Here is a 19,424-nt window from a genome sequence, read left to right as displayed (position 1 = left end):
CTTAGAAAAATAAATCTCCCGGAATGCCATCTGGCCCTGGGGCTTTTGCCTGTATTAGTTGGCTGATTTAGCCCTCGATGTTGCTTAAAGAAAATCATTATCCAGAATCAGAGGTGAACAGGAGACATCTCCCATAGGAGACGGAGCAGCAGCCTCTGAGTAAAGCATTTTGAAATGATCATGCCAGTCCTGGCTGAGATATAACTTGGAATACAATGGGCCTGTGTTTCAGCGCCCCAGATAAATAGGAACCAAAAGGTCTTAGAATTTTTGACAGCACAAGCTTCCTTGATTAGCTGCCAACGAGATTCGTCCCACTCCTTTTTTGTTTGATGGAGGGCTACTTTATAGCTCTTCCTAGACAATGTCATTTGTTCACAAACTTTAGATTGTAGTGCCTTGACTAGTTCTGAATGCAAGGTTCTGCAAGCATGATTGAACCATGATTCTGAGCTCCTCACCCAATCTTCGACCTGTACCTTCACTTGTTTGCAGTTACTCTTGTCATGAAATGTTTTAAACGTATCCTGTGCCTTGGACTCTAGTTCCTTCACCGCAGTAGGGGTTCATTCACTTCTCTTGGAGGGGCATAATAAGCGTGAGAATACCAGGACCTAAATTACAAATTCGAGAGCTGATTCAAAACATTCAGATTTGGAGTTCACTAGAAAAGCAGGAAGGTAAATGGGAAAAAAAGAGTCCAAAGAGGTCCCCTTCTCCCGTAGAAGAGGTAGCAGGTGCTACAAGTGCCCCCTTATGGGAGTTACCCAGCGGAGGCTATGTTCATGTGCCTTGGAGTAGGAGTGATCTTGCGTCATTTACAAATATCTTTCCAAGATTAAGAGAGAAGCCTGTAGAATGGTACAAATAAGTTGAGCGAATTGTGAAAATCTCAAAGGTTTTGTGGACTGATCCGAATACCTGGTACCATATTGTAGTTACAAGTAATTTGTGGACCACATGCAAAATAGCCACAGAGTGGGCCGAGAGTGCAGGTAAGAGATCCATTGACTCAGTAATGAGGAAGTATAACCAGGTGAAGATTGACAGGACAAACCAAGAACCCAAAGAGTCAATTCAATCATACTATGAGAGATTGTTGCAGGCATTTAAACAGTACAGTGGGATGTAGATAATGGAGCCCAAGGATATGGGACATTTTGTGCCTTGATTTGTGACAGGATTTAGGCCTGAGATTAGCATGATTATTGAGCAGCATTTGATTTGTGGCCGGAACATGTCAGTTGATGAGACTTTGAGATATGCAAAGTACTCTAATGACAAAATAGAAATGGGGCAGAAGAAATTGAAGGAAAAATTAATGGTGGTGCAAATGAAGGCTGCTCAGAGAGGAGGTCAGAGTCAGCCTTTCGTAGGAAATATTTCTCTCATGCAACAAGTTTATCAACAGAATGCTCCTGTGATGCAAAATGAAGGTGGACTCCAGCCACAAGGTAGAGGGTGGTGTGTTCCAATTGACCCAGATACTGGTGTTGATGTTGCTACCTTGAAGAGGTCCAGTCCCTGTCACTACTGCAATAAGTTGGGGCACTGGGAGTGAGAGTGTTGCCTTAATCCTGCTAATCAGGGTCAAAATTCAGGGTTTGCACTGCCTCATAATAACATCCCTGTGTAGTCACAAAATGTGCCGAGATCAGGGTCCCAAAAATTCAATGTGCTCCAAAGCCCCAGTGATACAAGCGCTACAACCTGATGCCACAACAAGCTGCAAATGGCCCTAGATTCACTTCTAACAAAGTTCCAAATATGAATCCGAATACTTTCCAGAATAACAATCCTTTCCAGCAGTATCCCATTTTAAACATGGTTGGCAATTATGGCTCTCATCACTTTGTCTTACGGTGCCTGAGAGGGGAGAAAGATTGAGTGCTTGGCACAGTTTGGGATGTAGACCAGAATGGGCCATTTTTTTATGGTGAGGTAAATGGCCACCCTGTATCATTTCTGGTTGATATTGGTGCTACACGCTTTACTGTTAGAACAGTGAAGGTGCGGAAACTACCCCTCTCAGGAAAAAGAATCAAAGTTGTAGGAGTTAGAAATAAACAAATGACAAACCCCGTCACAGAGGATGTACCTGTAAAAATAAAGAATTTTGCAGATAATCTCCAATTTGTGGTATGTGATTCGAGTCCGTGAGTTGGTTGGGATGCGATTTGTTGCGCAAGCTGAATTGCACCATTTATTGCACCCCAAAGGGTGTGGAGTTTCATAATCATGATGAAGATGTTTCCCTTAAATTGGCTAATCAAATACCAGCAGGTAAGCTGTTTCCTATGTTGACAAGTGAAGAGTTAACCCTGGATCTCAGAGATACAGTGAGGACATAAATTTGGTATATTTCAGGGAAGGACATTGGGCTCATCAAAGGAGTTGAGCCTGTCTGCTTTCAGATAAAGCCTAATATTAAGTACCCAAGAACCCTGCAGTGTAATATGACCCCTGAAACAATTACTGGAATTACTCCATTAATTGTGACAATGATACAACAAAGTATTTTGATGGAGATTATGGGGAGTCCATCTAATTCACCCATTATGGAATTACAAAGGCCTAGCGGTAAGTACTGCCTAGTTTAGGACCTCTGAAAGATAAACAATATTGTAGTTACTTGTTGTCCCACGTTACTGAATCCTGCTGTGATTTTGTGTCAGATTCCATGTGAGGCTGAGTGGTTTACCGTCATTGATCTTTGTCAGGCCTTTTTCTCCACAACCTTGCATGAGAATAGTCAGTCCCTCTTTGCATTTTGGTTCAGCAGTTGTGTTTTGGCCTGGTGCCGAATCCCGCAAGGGTATGGAGATAGTCCATCCGTTTTCAACAAGATTCTTAAAAAGAACCTGGAGTCCTTGGCTATACCATGTAACTCTGTCCTGGTGCAGTATATTGGCAATCTGTTCGTTAATAAATACTCAAAAGGCTTGCAAGACTGATAATACTGCCCTGTTGAACCACTTGGCCGAGAATGGCCATAAGATGTTCCCCAATACGTTGAAATATTGTTTGAGAGAAGTCCTGTATCTCGGACACCACATTGAGAAAGAAGTCAGGAAGGTGTCACAGGAAAGAATCCCAGCGATTCTGCAAATGAAGGCACCAACAACACAGAAAGAAGTCAGGGTTTTTCAGGGCATAGTAGGCTACAGTCTCCAGTGGATACCCAACTTTTCCCTAGTGGCCCAGTGTGTACAGAGGCAGACACACAAGGATGTGTTGGATCCAGTGCCATGGGATAGCGATTGTTTGGTTACCTTCCTAGAGTTGAGAGAAAGTCTCTGCAGCTCCCTGGCACTGAGAATGCCTGATTACAGCAAGCAATTTTTGATTTTCTGCAGTGAGGAGGGATGCACTCTCTCAGTGCTTATACAAATGCATGGAAGTGCCTGTAAACCCGTCGCTTATTTCTCTGCTACCTTAGATCCAGTAGCTGTAATATTGCCCCGGTGCCTCAAATCTGCGGCTGCTGCTAGTGTCAGCATTGAGAGGTGTGAATGTATTTTTATGGATCCTATTCTAACTGTGTATGTGCCTCACTCTGTGGGACTATTGTTGACACATACTCAACATTTGACAAACAGCCGTCTGACCCGGTATGAGCAAATCCTACTGGCGGCTGAGAATGTCACTTTAATGTGTTGTCTAAAATCCTGCCACCTTGTTTTTTGTTTTTTTAATTTGTTTATTGAGTTCTAACAAAAGGCGCCGTACAGATACATGCATTGGTTTGGATTAGGTTTCATGACACATATATATCTCAGTTATCAACAGTTCAAGCAATATTGCAATGCACTGCATCTGGCATATCCCAGAATGAGCGCTGTGGGTGAGGAACGAGCGGCGAATGGAAAGCGGTTGCTATATCTGGCGCTATTAGTGCGCATGACTGTGTGCAGCATGCCAGGGATGTGGGAGGAGGAGAGGTGGAGAGGGAGTCAGGGCCAGGGTAAGAACAATGTAAACCGTTGCCCAACTTAGGTCTCTGTCATTTCCCAATGCTTCTGGTCCACCCGCATGTGTCTCTCGGCAGTGGTATCTACCTTGCCCAGTGAGTGTTGTGTTCCCAGGTTGTGTGTGATGGGTGAGAGAAAGGAGGATAGTTTGGTGGTTAAACCCTGCCACCTTGGTGTCCCTTCCTGAGAATGACAGTGAAGTTGAGCATGACTGTCTCAATGTTACAGAACAGTGCGCCAAGACTCAATATGCAAGATGACCAACTTCCTGAATCTGATTTTGCATTGGTCATGGATGCTCATGTTTGCAGGATCATGGAGGAAATTTAAGAGCTGCCTAAGGAGTCTGTATAGTTTAAGGAGTATTTGAATTGATTGCTCTTACAAGAGAATGCTGTGTCTCAGACCAGCAGAGAGTGACCATTTTCACTGATATGGATTAAGTGTTCACGATTTTGGACAGTTATGGTCCCAGAGGGGGTATATGAACTACTCAGGGGCTCCCACCCACAAGGGAGAACAGGTGCAAAAGCTTCTTTAGGCATTGCTAATGCCTGCTCAAGTTGCTATCGTCAAATGTGACGCTCATTGTAAGGGGGATAATTATGTGACCATTGGCAACAGATATGCTGATAAGATTGCAAAGTACTGTGCATATAATGCTTATACTTTTAAGGGAGAGTACATTAATGAATGAACAGATAAGACCGACTACAACCTTTTGTTAGCAACTGTTGATACTTGGAAGGAAGTCGAGAGGCTTCATGAAGAAGTGAGGCAGAACAGTAAAGTTGGATTAAGGCAGGTTGTGTCAAGTGGGAGGAGGATGATATTTGGGTTTCAGGAGATGCCAGACCAGTGTTACCTAATTGATTTTTGCCACTGATGGGCACGCATTACCACTGTCCTGCTCATGTAGGGAGGGATGCCATGTTGGGGTTGTTTAGACAGACACGTTCTAATCCTAGATTTCGGTTGATGGCTGAAGCATTGTGTCACAGATGTACTGTTTGTCAACAGAACAATGTAGGGACAAGAACAACAGTAACATTGAGTCACATAGGGAGAACAAGTGGTCCCTTTATCAGGATCAGTTGTACACAATTTCTTTGAGAAGCCCATGTGAAATTGGTTGAGATATGTCCTGGTTGTTGTGTGTATTTTTTCAAGCTGGGTTGAGGCATACCTGACAAGGAGGAATGACAGTCTCAAAATAGCAAAATTGCTTTTGAGGGAGTTAATACCTAGGTCTGGCTTCACAACGTCTCTGGAATTGTATCAGAGAACGTACTTCAAAAATGAAATCTTGAGAATCTTGTATGCAGCTTTACAAGTTGAACATATACCAAATTCTATTAGAGAGACTTGAGCACATGGAAGTGACAGGCACTGTGCTAGCTTGGTTCTGCTCATTTTTAAAGGGCCGGCCTCAGTTAGTTTATCTGCACCCTCACGTCTCCACTCCTAAACCCCTGGTGTGAGGGGTGCCCCAGGGTTCTGCCCTGAGTCCCACCCTGTACAATGTTTATCTGGCCCGCTGGCCTCCCCTGTTGAGCAATGGGGAGTGAAAGTGGTCTGCTATGCTGATGATACTCAGCTGGTGTTCACTTTCAAAGAACATTCAGATGCAGAATTCAATAACTTTAAGACCTGTCTGGTCAATATCTCGACCTGGATGACGGAATGCTGCCTCAAATAAAATTCTGATAAAAAAGAGGTGTTGTTTTTCAATCAACCCTCTCCTCCTTCCTCCGATCTCTGGTGGCCTTTGGAGTTGAATCCCCCTCCTACCCCAGTTGATGTGGTTAGAAATCTTGGCTTCAAATTCGATACGCACCTTTCCTGTAAAGCTCAGATTTGCCAAGTCTCCTCAGCTTGCTTTTGGAAATAAAAGCCTTGTGGAAATTTCTACACTTCCTCCCAATGGACTGTCGGAAGACTGTTGTCCATGCCATGGTGACATCTAGGTTAGACTACGCTAATAGCCTATACCTGGGTCTCCCTGCTTATTTGACCCATAGACTGCAGGTTATTCAAAATGCGGCAGCCAGACTTTTTATAAATGTGCAGTTTCATCACTACATCTCCCCCACCTAAGGAGCCTTCATTGGCTGCCTGTCCTAAAAAGGATAGAGTTTAAGGCACTTACCATCATCTTTAGAGCAACCAGGAATAGGAACCCGCTGTACCTGCTTCAGAGACTCTGGAAATACCAACAAGCAAGGACCATCAGGTCTGATCTTCAGCAACTTCTATGGATCCCTCTCTTCTCTAAAACCAGGATTGGGGGCAGAGCTTTTTCAGTGAGAACCGCATCCTTGTGGAACTCTATGCCGATCTACCTTCGGAAGATAGAGACTGACAAGCATTTCGGAAAGCGCTAAAGACTTGGCTTTTTGCCTGCCTCTAACATGCAGTTCTTCACTCTTCCCTCCTCTGCACGTTCCTCTGTCAGCACCAGGACACCTCTGTTGGAGGTAGCCGCGTGCTTTACAAGTGCACTTCACTTAACTTGATAGACTGCATTATAGCTATACACCAGAGGCTTCAGGTCTAGTGGAGTAGATCAATGGAACATTGGAATCTAGGCTTGACAAAGTGTGTGCTTCTGCGTCTTTGAAGTTGCCTGATGCTTTGCCTCTTGTGTTGATCAGTCTATGCAGCATACCCGACCAGAGGGCAAGACTGTCCTCCCAATGAGATCATCATGGGTAGATGTCATGAATCGTACTAGCATCACACTCTTGCCATGTACTTTAATAAGATTCCAGTGAGACCCCTTTTATATGGGATAACACAAGACTTTCTCCTTTCTTCCTTTCTTGAAAAAGCCCACCCCTGTCCCGTGCAACCAGCACTCCAGTTAGTCGTTTATGTTGTGTATTAATGCCAGTATTTGTTATTTGTTTCACTTTGCTGTCCTTGCTGTAAATTTCATGTTGTAAATCTCATATGACACACATTTCACGTTGCAGTATTAATGGGAAATGACAAAGAACTGACCTCTGGGCAATTTGAGCAATTTAGAGCAAAAGCGGCAAAACTGGAAAGCAGACAAAAAGTGACACGTTTAAACTTGCACGCGCGTCTATAAGGAAAAGCCCTCACGCTGTGTGAAGTCAACACAACGTAAGGGCAAAGGCGACGCATGCATCTTCTAGAAACTTCCTGGGGTGTGGCAGGGTTATAAAACCCACACCCAGGAGTCTAGAAGGTGCTTAGTCTTCAGTTTCCAGCCTCGGGAGAGCATCGTGTCTGAAGTCTTCTGCTTTGAAATCCTTGAACAGGAATCCAGGCCTGCATCTCCGGTGACTCATCTGGAAATCTTCCCAGCTCTGATTCCTCTTTGACACAGAAAAGCTAAGTAACATTTAATGTTTTAAGGAAAAGACAGGCGCCCAACGCTAGCGAAGAATAATTTTTGGACATTCAATTCTTGGAGGAAAATCGAACTTGCATAATTTTTGGGACTTAATTCTTGAGATTTAAAATGGACATTGTTTTAAGCACTATGAAAAAAGCCATGATGTTTCTAAATGTGTTTTAGCGTGAAATTCTTTAGACATGTTGTTTTAGAATTTGTGCAAGAAATCTTTATCCCAAAAAGTGAGAAGTAGAGAGAACAACGACAGGGGAATGTTAAGTGAGTACATTAAAGGGCAGTGTTGATTTTTATGTGAGACCATTCATAAGGAAAGTGCGAATTATTTCTTCTGTTGTTTTATGCAGAACTATTTACAAGCAATCTAAAAGTTCAAGGGCGGACAGTTCAACTTCCTTTGGACATCTCTTCAAAAAGACATCATCCCAAGACGACTTCCAGGACGCGAAGCCAAGTCTAGTAGATCGCAGGTAGGAGTTTATATTTAATGCAGAACCAAGTAAAGAAAGGTCTAAGAAAGAATAAGAAAGGACAAGGTCTAAGGATTTTCTTGTTGCTTCGCAGGTCGACTACAAGAACATAATAGCGTCAGATTCCGGCCTCTCTCCCTAACTTCTATCCATCAGCCTAGTGTACAGAAAGAGACCACAGGTTTTAAGGTAGGGTTCTGGGAGTTTGGTCCATAGCATCTAAAAGCACCTTACAGGTAAGGGATAGAGAGATCACAGGTAAGAGTGCTTTAATCAATCTGACAGTAGAGCTATGAGACTGCCAGCTGTACCTGCAAATGCACTTGTGAACATTACCGATTAATTATAATTGATTACTGCAAAGGACTGGCTGATGTGGTGCGTTCTGTGTCTCATCAGGTTGAAGCCGCCTTAGCCCCACCTCATCAGGAGCAGTGACATGACCTTATTCCCGGTGACTGAATTTTGTATGAAATAGTTGTCTGGAGCCCTGTTTTCGTGATCCTTTCCAGGTGATTCTGTCACAATAACTACTATAATGTGCGCAGGTCTCCCCAGCTGCGTGAATGCTGCCCACACTCACAGATTTCTGTGTCCCCTTGATGATGTAACCGCACCTCTCCCGGAAGTGCCGGTGGTGGTCAAGAGATCACGGGAGCAGGTTAGTCAAACTGTGGAGGACCAGCAATAGTCTGAAAATGGACTTGTTTGGCCTGATGGGGTTATTGAGGAGTCAATAGCTGGAGCAGAAGCAAGAGACACTCACCCTGTGGTGACGACTGAGTCAAACAACGGGTCTAATGCTGTAGAACCACAAGTGCCAGCAGGAGAGCTTTAGCCAAGAAGGCAGGTGAGAGGGAGATTGAATCCGTGAGGAGAAGGTAGACTCCAGACTATTCCGGAGGACACTGACAATTCTGATCTGAGTGACGGAGGAGGTGAAGGGGTTGCACTGAGAAGATCAAAATGAGCTAGAATACCTTGTTGGAGGTACTCAATCCCTGATTGGACTTACTTTGCACCAAATGACAGAGAAAGAGAGTTCTGGGAATTTTGTGATAACAGTGCTGATCCAACTGAACCTCCTTCAACTGAACATTTGTTTGAATTGCAATGTGAACTTTCTTTGACATTAAATAAATGGAGACCTTTTATTTTGTATGTGATTATCAGTGACTTTGAACTGTGCATTTATTAAAGACCATTATATAGATCTGCTAAGAGAAGAAAGACTGAGTCCCAAAGTAGCTGAAGTACTGTAAGGTTGTTCTTTATTTGAACTTTGGTTTTGCCATTTGCACTGGTGGAAATCGACAGAGAAGAATCTGCTGCTGCTAAGTGCCACCCAATGGTTCAGTTTTAGAGAACATAATGAAATCCAATCTTAATACTAGTAGATGTAGGTACATAATAGCAGACACACTAATAGTTGCAGTTGTAGTACTAATCATTTTGCTTGTAGGACTTTATCCATCTACATCTAATTCAGTAGAGACTTGGGGCAAGATGTAGGTAGCTAAATACCGGTCGGTAACGGCGGAAAATCGGTGATTTTCCCATTACCGACCAGTATTTAGCCTTTTCTGATGTAGGAGGCTGGTTTTAAGGATTCGGTAATTTACCGATTCCTTATTTTAAGGATTCGGTAAAAGAATCAGTAAATTACCGAATCCTTAAAACCTATGTAGATAGCACTCAAGTGAGTGCATATTTGTTTTAAGGATTCGTTATTTACCACCAACTACAAGTTGGTGGTAAATACTGAATACCTACTGCTCAGGTGCGAAGATTTACACCAGAGAAAAATAGTAAAGATTGGGTTAGCAGAAATGTATATATTTTTTTAACAATGGCCTAGATCAGCACGAGGAACCTCAGGGATTGTCCTCAGGTCAGATTTGGGTCCAACCTGCATTTAAAATAAATACTCTATGATAATCCGAACATATTGGCAACGAACTGTAGAGCACAAGAAGGTACCCTCTTGGTATAGTATTCAGAAATACTCAGAAACCAATGCAGAAGGACCCTGGCATGTGAATTTGAAATCAATTTTCATTTGAAACTGGAAGTGGGTGAGGATGCCACCCCCATGACTAATATACTTTGGAAGTAAATAATTCGGAATAGATCCAAATTTGAAAGCGGATCAGCAGAGATGTGAAAGAAATCCCAAACATAGCCCACAGGAACCCCTCAACATATTTAATCAACATTCAGTCCTGTCAAGTTAGGAGAGTGATGTTGAAGATGAGGATGGGTTAGTTACCAACTCTAGAGGCAAGGACGGAGAAAAAGTAACATGGGAATCAACATTTAAACTCCTCAATGTCATCTGCTGCGTAAATGTTGATTCATGTTCGAATATTCTATGATGCACTGAGTTGTTATTGGAGAGTTCCACTATTGCCAACTTTCAGAGTTTTGAACATCACAATGTATATTAAATAATGTCATATATAATGAACTATAAAGATAATCAGCTATGGTCTAACCTTGTGAATGTTTTTATTTTAATTGAGGGGATAATGAAATCGTTGGACTACTTTTAATACAGTATTTTATAGTAATAAATGGTATCCTTTAGGATGTTTATATATTTATACATCTTCCTGTAATGTTGCCTTCACTGACCTAAATGTAACAACGAATTAAACTTGAAACATGTTACAGTAGGGCCATGCTCTTTGTTCACAAAGTTTTTAAGTCGGTACGGATGTTGCATGAGAGAGCTCTTTGCTCACTGCTGTTAAGATTCATGGAGGGATGCCTGACCCTCCCTACTTATAGTACTCAGACAGTTTTGGGATAAATTGAGCGTGCTGGCTTGTCAGATCAGGATTTCCACTTTCCATTCTAGGACCTGAGGGCTTTGGCACTAGTGGGTGTTTTTACTACCAATGAATTGGCGAGTGCAGCGCTAAATTGGACCTCTGTAGCATCGGATTGCATCAATAAAATGAGTTTCAACAATATTAGGGAAGTTGCATTTTTTTCACCCACAGGGGTGTTTTTCTGTTATGTAAACATAAACATAAACATAACAAGACATTTGTAAAGCGCGCTACATACCCGCGAGGGTCTCAAGGAGCTGAAGGGTGGGGGGGGCTACTGATCGAAGAGCCAGGTCTTGAGAAGTCTTCTAAAGGTCGGCAGGTCCTGGGTCTGTCGTAGCTTAGTGGGGAGAGTGTTTCAGGTCATGGCGGCGAGGTGGGAGAAGGATCGGCGGTGGTTTTCTGGATGCGAGGAACTGTGGCGAAGGTGAGGTTGGCGGAGCAGAGGCTGCGGGTGGGGGTGTAGAAGCTGAGTCGGTCGTTGAGATATACCGGTCCGGCGTTGTGGAGGGCCTTGTGTGCGTGAATGAGGAGCTTGAAGGTGATCCTCTTGTCGATGGGGAGCCAGTGCAGGTCTCTCAGGAGGGGTGTGATGTGGCTGCGTCGTGGCACGTCTAGGATCAGTCGTGCCGCGGCGTTCTGGATGCGTTGTAGCGATCTCCGAAGCTTTGTTGTTGTTCCTGCATAGAGGGCGTTCCACTTCCCGTAGTCCAGTCTGCTGGTGACAAGTGCATGGGTTACGGTCTTTCTCGTGTCGGAGGGGATCCATTTGAAGATTCTGCAGAGCATTCGGAGGGTGTTGAAGCAGGACGCGGAGACGGCGTTGACTTGCTTGGTCATGGAGAGGGCGGAGTCGAGGATGAACCCCAGGTTGCGTACGTGTTCGGTGGGTTCTGGGGGAGTTCCTAGCGAGGAGGGCCACCAGGAGTCGTCCCAGGCTGAGGTGGTGGAGCTGAGGTTGAGAACCTCCGTCTTGTCTGAGTTCAGCTTCAGTTTGCGCTCCTTCATCCATTCGGCGACGGCCTTCATTCCTTTGTGGAGATTGTCTTTGGCGGTGTGGGGGTCTTCAGTAAGGGATATGATCAGCTGGGTGTCATCGGCGTCAGTGATGATGTTGAGGTTATGTCGTTGTGCGATGTGGGCGAGCGGTGCCATGTAGATATTGAACAGCATCGGGCTGAGGGAGGATCCTTGTGGGACGTCGCAGATGATCTCTGTGGTCTTGGAGCGGAAGGGTGGGAAGCGGACGCTCTGGGTTCTGCCGGAGAGGAAGGATGTGGTCCATGCCAGGGCCTTCTCTTGGATTCCAGCGTCGTGGAGGTGTGCTGTTAAGATGCGGTGGCAGACCGTGTCGAAGGCTGCTGATAGGTCCAGAAGGATGAGGGCGGCTGTTTCTCCTTTGTCCATCAGGATCCTGATGTCGTCGGTGGCGGCGATGAGGGCGGTCTCGGTGCTGTGGTTGCTGCGGAAGCCGGACTAGGATGGGTCCAGGATGCTGTTGTCTTCGAGGTAGTGGGTCAGCTATCTGTTGACAATCTTCTCTGTGACTTTCGCCGGGAAGGGGGAGCAGGGAGATGGGCCGAAAGTTCTTGAGGTCCTTGGGGTCTGCCTTGGGTTTCTTCAGTAGGGCATTGATATCAGCATGTTTCCAGCTCTCCTGGAAGGTAGCTGTCTCGAAGGAGGTGTTGATGGTTTTCCGGAGATGGGTGCGATGGCTTTGTTGAAGACGTGATGGGGGCATGGGTCCGATGGGGATCCGGAGTGGACGGAGTTCATGGTCGCGGGGTGGTGTGGGGGGTGTCGGAGTTGAAGCTGTCATCGATGCCGGTGATCTTGCGGTGAAAGAAGGTGGCCAGTGAATCACACTGGTCTTGCGAAGGTGGGATGTCGTTGGTGTTGGAGCTGGGGTTGGAGAGTTCTTTCACGATGCTGAAGAGCTCTTTGGAGTTGTGTGCATTGTTGTCTAGGCTGTTCTTGAAGGCGGTCCTCTTGGCGGTCCTGATGAGTTGGTGGGGTCTTCGGGTGGCGGTCTTGTGGGCTGTGTGGTTGTCTGGAGTTTGGTCGCAAAGCCATCTCTTCTCCAGCTTCTGACAGGTGTGTTTGGAGGTCTGGAGGTCTTTGGTGAACCATGCGGCTTTGTTGTTGGTGTGATTGGTTGTGGAGGTCTTGAGTGGGGCGAGGGTGTCGGCGCAGTTGTTGATCCCCTTGTTGAGGTTGATGGCGGTGGCGTCGGGGTCGGTGGGGTCATCGGGTGGACTAAGGGCGAGGGTGGTGGTCAGCTGGTCCTTGTTGACCTTGCCCCAGCGGCGGCGTGGCGCGGAGGTGTGTGGTGGGTTTCCTGAAGGTGAAGTGGACACATCTGTTGTCGGTCCAGTGGGGTTCGGTGGTGTGGATGAAGGAGACGTGGGGACTTGCGGAGAAGATGAGGTCCAGTGTGTGTCCGGCGGCGTGGGTGGGTGTCGTCACGAGCTGTTTGAGTCCGAGGTTGGCGAGGTTGTCGATCAGGGCGGTGGTGTTGTAGTGGTTGTTGTTCTCGAGGTGGAAGTTCAGGTCCCTGAGGAGGATGTAGTCCATGGAGGCGAGGGCGTGGGTGCTGACGAGGTCGGCGATGGTGTTGCTGAACTGAGGTCGCGGTCCGGGTGGTCCGTAGACGAGTGTTCCTCTGAGGGTGGTGTTGGGGTCGGTGTGGATCTGGAAGTGCATGTGCTCGGCGGTGGTGAGGGTGTCGTCGGTGTTGGTCGAGACGATGTAGCTATAACTTGGCTCATTAACTGGGTTATGGAGGTTAATAAGTGTGTGTTTGCAGTGTTCACAATAGGACTAGACTTGGAAGGCATGCCTTAAAGGTTGACTGCTAGAAATGGCCACTCAACAGTCTTTATGCTGCTGCAGAGCAGTGACAGCATCAGCTTGTCACCTGGTGCCATTAACTGATAACGGATAATTGAGGTGGCAGTGACGGTGTGGTAACGCCAGGGGTGTCCCATACGGTTGCCAAGAAGAAGTGATGCCTGACACCATATGCAGGCACCTGAGGCATCTATTGGGAGTGGGGTATAATAACCATTTATAGTAAGTATGTCTTGCAGTCTTCCACCAGCCCTCCATCTTGGATAGAGCAAGTCATCATTTAGCAACACATCACTAATTTAATTACAATAATATTAGTATGGCTTGTAAGCGGCTGTGCTCTTTCAGAGATTGTTATGATCCGTTAGTTGTGTCATGCCTCAGTTTTGACTCATGCTGTAGGATATTAAATAAGTGTGATGTATTTCTTTTGAATGTAAGTATAATTAAATTGTCTGTAGCACCTAAAAGTTTCAGAAGGTGCATCTGTGCAGAGTTATGGCGGTAGTACAGCAGCTCTTCCTGTCCCATAGCAAATACTAAACAGCCTGGGATGTCTCCAGTACTCCATGAAAATCAAAGCTAAGAATCATACAGCTTAGCATAGCATATCATCTAGGAGGCATTTACTTTGACCTCTCAATGTTCACAAAAAGTTGCGGCACACAGAAAGTCTACGTCATCTCAGTGGACACAATTGCTGTATTTATACTGACTCTTAAATTCTTGACTAGGAGGGCACACCTGTTGTGGATTGACAATTTTGTCAACCAGTAAAGATATGTCTATACATCAGGAATACAAGCCATTGTGATACCTTTCGCTTTCAAATTCTTCCTTCTATGAGGTAGCACAAGTGTAGTCATAAATAAGCAAAAAGGGCCCCCGTGCTTTGATTGGTTTCCTAGGGCAGAGAAAAGACTGTAAATGTACATGTATTTATATAGCACAAATCACTGACCGAGGTCAGTATCTAAGCGCTTGCTTAGGGAACCTGTCCTGGTATTCCCCTGTGAGATAACCCCAGCAGGGTATCCACAAGGTGAAAGCCAGGCATCCCGCCGCGAGGGGCCGTAGTGGAGATTAAGCAAGCTATTGCCCAGAGTTGCAGAGTGTGAACGCGTGAGTCGAGAAGGCACCGGAGAGAGAATTATCGAGTCCGTGGAATTTTTGAGCCCAACCCCCGTCGGGGCGGGGAATTGAACCCTGGTCCAGGGCCGATCTCAGCTTCCGGGCCTGCCACCTCTAACCCCTGAGCCACACTTCTCCACATCAATAGAATACCAAAGAATATACCCTGGCAACTCAAAATTTCAACATCAGCTCATACGTACATATTATCTAAAAAATACATGGCCCAGATAATGTATATGCATATATCTTTTTATTGTAAATCAGTAAAAGTTCAATGTAATGTCATTCCTTAAAATTGAACAGGCAAAATATCCTGAAAAATCAATTTTGCAGGCCCACAAAACACTGAAATCTTTGAGTTAAAATTAGGGGTGGGCAATAAACTCTGCTACGCTGGCGGAGTTAACAGAAATGTGCCAGTCCGCTCTCCGTTTGGAGCGTGGAGTATGACAAAAACTCCACTGACCATCGCCTAGCAGAATTTACAGGCACTTGCAACCTACCCCTACTAATGAGCTAGCAATAGTTAATAGACGGGAGATAAGACGATATTAGATGGGGTGCAATACCTTTCATAGCATTGGAACACAACAGGAGTAAAACCATTATGAGATCGCCATTCTAGTATCATAAGAGACTAGCAGAAACACAGCGTAGTATTGAAAAAAGCAGAGTGTATGCGCTGCACAAAACCGCAGACAGCACAGCTCCTTCGGGAGTCAGAGAAGGAAGCAGCAATGTATGCAAAGCGTTAATTCCTTATTACACATAGAACATAAAAAATGAAAATATTTGCAGACTTCCATTAGAATTATAAAAGCATTTCAAATGCACAAAATCCGAATAACAAAAAATATAAATGTGGTACCACTAAACTACTTTGAGATTAAAAACGAGTTCCTAGTTCCAATATGTTAAGGTTATTTAAATCTGATAACCAATGTTATTTAATGTTGAGCTATAGATGATGTGTATAGTCTGTGTTTGTATATTTTATCGAAAAGCGCGTTCAGAGAAAGCACAATAGGTGTCACTGCGTGCAGCACATTGAGGGAGTGAAGGGAACGACAGTGGAAGGTAGATAGGTTGCTGCTTCACCAGTGGGAGGTTTTGTTTTATAGGTAAACACACACCTCCTGGTCTGGTGAGTTAATGCTTTGGAGGAGGTGCATGCCGACTGAGAGTACAGCTATTAGCATATTCTCCTTGGTGGCTCAGCTGTCTTGCCAACTTTGCGGTGCCAGTCTTTAAGTGACCCACAATCACCTGCCTGCACACAGTGTGAGCTCAGGGAAGCAGAAAAACTTGTGTTCACAGGTTCTGTAAAGAGAGTGCACACAGGTAAGAGAGAGTTGTGAAGTGACTGCACTCTGATGTGTCCCCGCCTCACAGACAAGGTTTTGTTATTCTCAAGGCTCTTACACCAGAAGCTGTGGATTCATGTTTAAGGTGTAGGGACTCAAATTGCAGGGGAAACAAAACCATTGTGTTTTAAACGAAGCACCATCTGAACTGTTGTCACCGCTCTGTATGCCGAACTCTGCACAACACAAACAGCAGCGGCCAAGTGGTGCTAATAATTGGCTCCAAAACTAAGAACAATGGCTCCAACCTTGCAGAGGTTGCCTACTCCGCTCACGGAACCCCACAGAATTTGTCAAAGTTCTTCAGTAACTTCACTGAATTCTGTGGAGTGAAACTCCACAAGCTCCGCCCAAGCCTAGATAAAACCTATATCGCATCTGCATACATACACACATTCGTAACCCTCACACGCCTACATTTAAGTCATAACGCCTTTAGGCCAACATTCCTCTCCCTCTAGGTTCTGTCTGTTATGTTTTCCCATAATTTTTATCACGCTGAAACAAACTTCAATATTTCAATCATAATTTGAAAAACTGTGCTAATAATTTCTACTAATCATTCTTTTTCATTTTTCACATTTTCATGTATTATCGCAAAGATTTCAGTGTTTTGACCTGCAATATTGATGTTCAGGATATTTAACCTGTTCAACTTGAAGGATATTCTCAAGAAGTGTCTCTCCTCCCTGGTGCCACCTTGGATTTGTCTAATTGTTACACGCCACTGCCAGATATGCATTCTGCCACCTTGGAAATGCAGATTGAGGCATAATAAAATTGGGAGAGTTTTCCACTAGAATATCAAATTATATATATTGCACTATTTAATCATGCCCACAATGTCCGCTAGCAAAATATTGTATGTATAGGTAGCTATAGATTTACTATACTTAAACCTACATATATATTGACGATCTTCATTTTTGTGTTGTACAAGAAAAATGCACACTGGTGTTATAACTCTAAGATCTATAGTACATTCTCCTCCTGAAAAAAAACATGGACTTTATGCATACAAGTCAACATCTAGGAACAGCCAAGAGGAAAATTTTAATTCAGAAAGAGATTAACTCGTTTTTCTTCTTGATTCACATTGTAGTATGTAACATGCTAAGAGGAAGACATTTACAAAAGAAGAAAAATACTGACACTTTAATGGGGTAGCATTCATACCTCACATCACTTGCCTTATACTCTTCAATGGGGACTCACACCTTCCAAACTCATTGAGCTCATACACTGATATGCAGGATCATTTATCTCTCCCACCACAGGCAATGTACCATTCAGTGAGGTCTCACGTATTCCAATTTAACTATCCATACAGTGTAGCACAGTATCACTCCTTCCTTAGATAATGTGCTTCTGCACATCACCACAGTTTCCCTAATTCCCACACCACAGGACGTCTACATGTCAATGGAGTTTCACTAATTTCTCCATTATTGTAAGACCATACAGTTTAAAGGCATCTTACTTTCGTCCAAGTCCTTAGCCTAATATCATTTAACAGAGGCTTTTCAAAGTCAATGGGCTCATAAACTTTCTGAACCAGTATGGAAAAGCTTCAGACTTGCAATATCTTTGTGAACTCTAAAGAGCGTCATTCATCATCTTATATCTAAGCATAATTGCAAAACTAAGCTTTGACCAATCACCAGACAATTGTATGCAATGTTTGTCTTATTCATGTAGGGAAGCATGCCGTATAGAGCCACCATTCATAATATTATCAGTCTAAGTTGTTTACCAGTAACACAATTCCCCAAATTCCGCGTACTACGAGGTATTATGGGTATCATGGTTAGGTCTTGCTTAAGCAATGCGTAAGCATTGTAGCGAGATTCTAGTAAGCAGTACGAAAAGTGTGCCAAAACTGTGGATTAGACACAGTTCATGTGATCTGTGCGCGTGCACCCTCACACCTTCACACCCTCTCACCCTCACACCCTCACCCACCCTCAAACACCCTCACTCACCCTCACACCCTCACCCTCACCCCCCTCACCCTCACAACCCTCTCACCCTCACTCACCTCCACCCCCTCAAACCCTCTCACCCTCACACCCCCTCACCCTCACACACCCTCACCCTCACACACCCTCACTCACCATCACTCACCCTCACCCACCCTCACACACCCTCACTCACCCTCACACCCTCAACCCTCTCACCCTCACAACCATCTCACCCTCACTCACCCTCACCCCCCACACCATCACAACCCCCTCACCCTCACACTCCCTCAAACACCCTCACCCTCACACCCCCTCACCCTCACACACCCCTCACCCTCACACCCCCCTCACCCTCACTCACCGCTCATCACACACCTTCACTCACCCTCACACCCTCACCCACCCTCACATCCTCACCCACCCTCACACCCTCACACACCCTCACTCACCCTCACTCACCCTCACACAACCTCACTCACCCTCACACCCTCACCCTCACACCCTCACCCCCTCACCCTCACAACCCTCTCACCCTCACTCACCCTCACCCGTCACACCCCCACACACCCTCACCCTCACCCCCTCACCCTCACAGCCCCACACCCTCACACACCCTCACACCCTCTCACCCTCACACACAGTCACTCACCCTCACACACCCTCACTCACCCTCACTCACCCTTACTCACCCTCAAACCCTCACCCTCACATCCTCACTCACCCTCACCCCCTCACCCTCACACTCACTCACCCTCATACCCCCTCACACCCCTCACCCTCACACCCTACACTCTCACACCCCTCACCCTCATACCCCTCACCCTCACTCCCCCTCACGCCCTCACCCTTATATCTCCTCACCCTCACACACCCTCACACACCTTCACTAACCCTCACACCCCCTCACCCTCACTCCCCCTCACACCCCCTCACTCTCAAACACCCTCACACCCCCTCACCCTCACACACTCTCACCCTCACACACCCTCACCCTCATACCCCCTCACACCCCTCACCCTCACACCCTACACTCTCACACCCCTCACCCTCATACCCCTCACCCTCACTCCCCCTCACGCCCTCACCCTTATATCTCCTCACCCTCACACACCCTCACACACCTTCACTAACCCTCACACCCCCTCACCCTCACTCCCCCTCAAACCCCCTCACTCTCAAACACCCTCACCCCCTTCATCCTCACACACCCTCACACCCCCTCACCCCCTCTCACCCTTACACACCCTCACACCCTCGCCCTCACACACCCTCACACCCTCTCACCACCTCACCATCACAGCCCCACACCCTCACACCCTCTCACCCTCACACACCGTCACTCACCCTCACACACCCTCATCTCCTCACCCTCACAGCCCCACACCCTCACACACCCTCACACCCTCTCACCCACACACACCCTCACACACTGTCACTCACCCTCACACACCCTCACTC

This window comes from Lissotriton vulgaris, chromosome 9 (genome assembly GCF_964263255.1).
Source record: "Lissotriton vulgaris chromosome 9, aLisVul1.2, whole genome shotgun sequence".
Classification (NCBI taxonomy): Eukaryota; Metazoa; Chordata; class Amphibia; order Caudata; family Salamandridae; genus Lissotriton; species Lissotriton vulgaris.
This window is presented reverse-complemented; position numbering follows the sequence as displayed.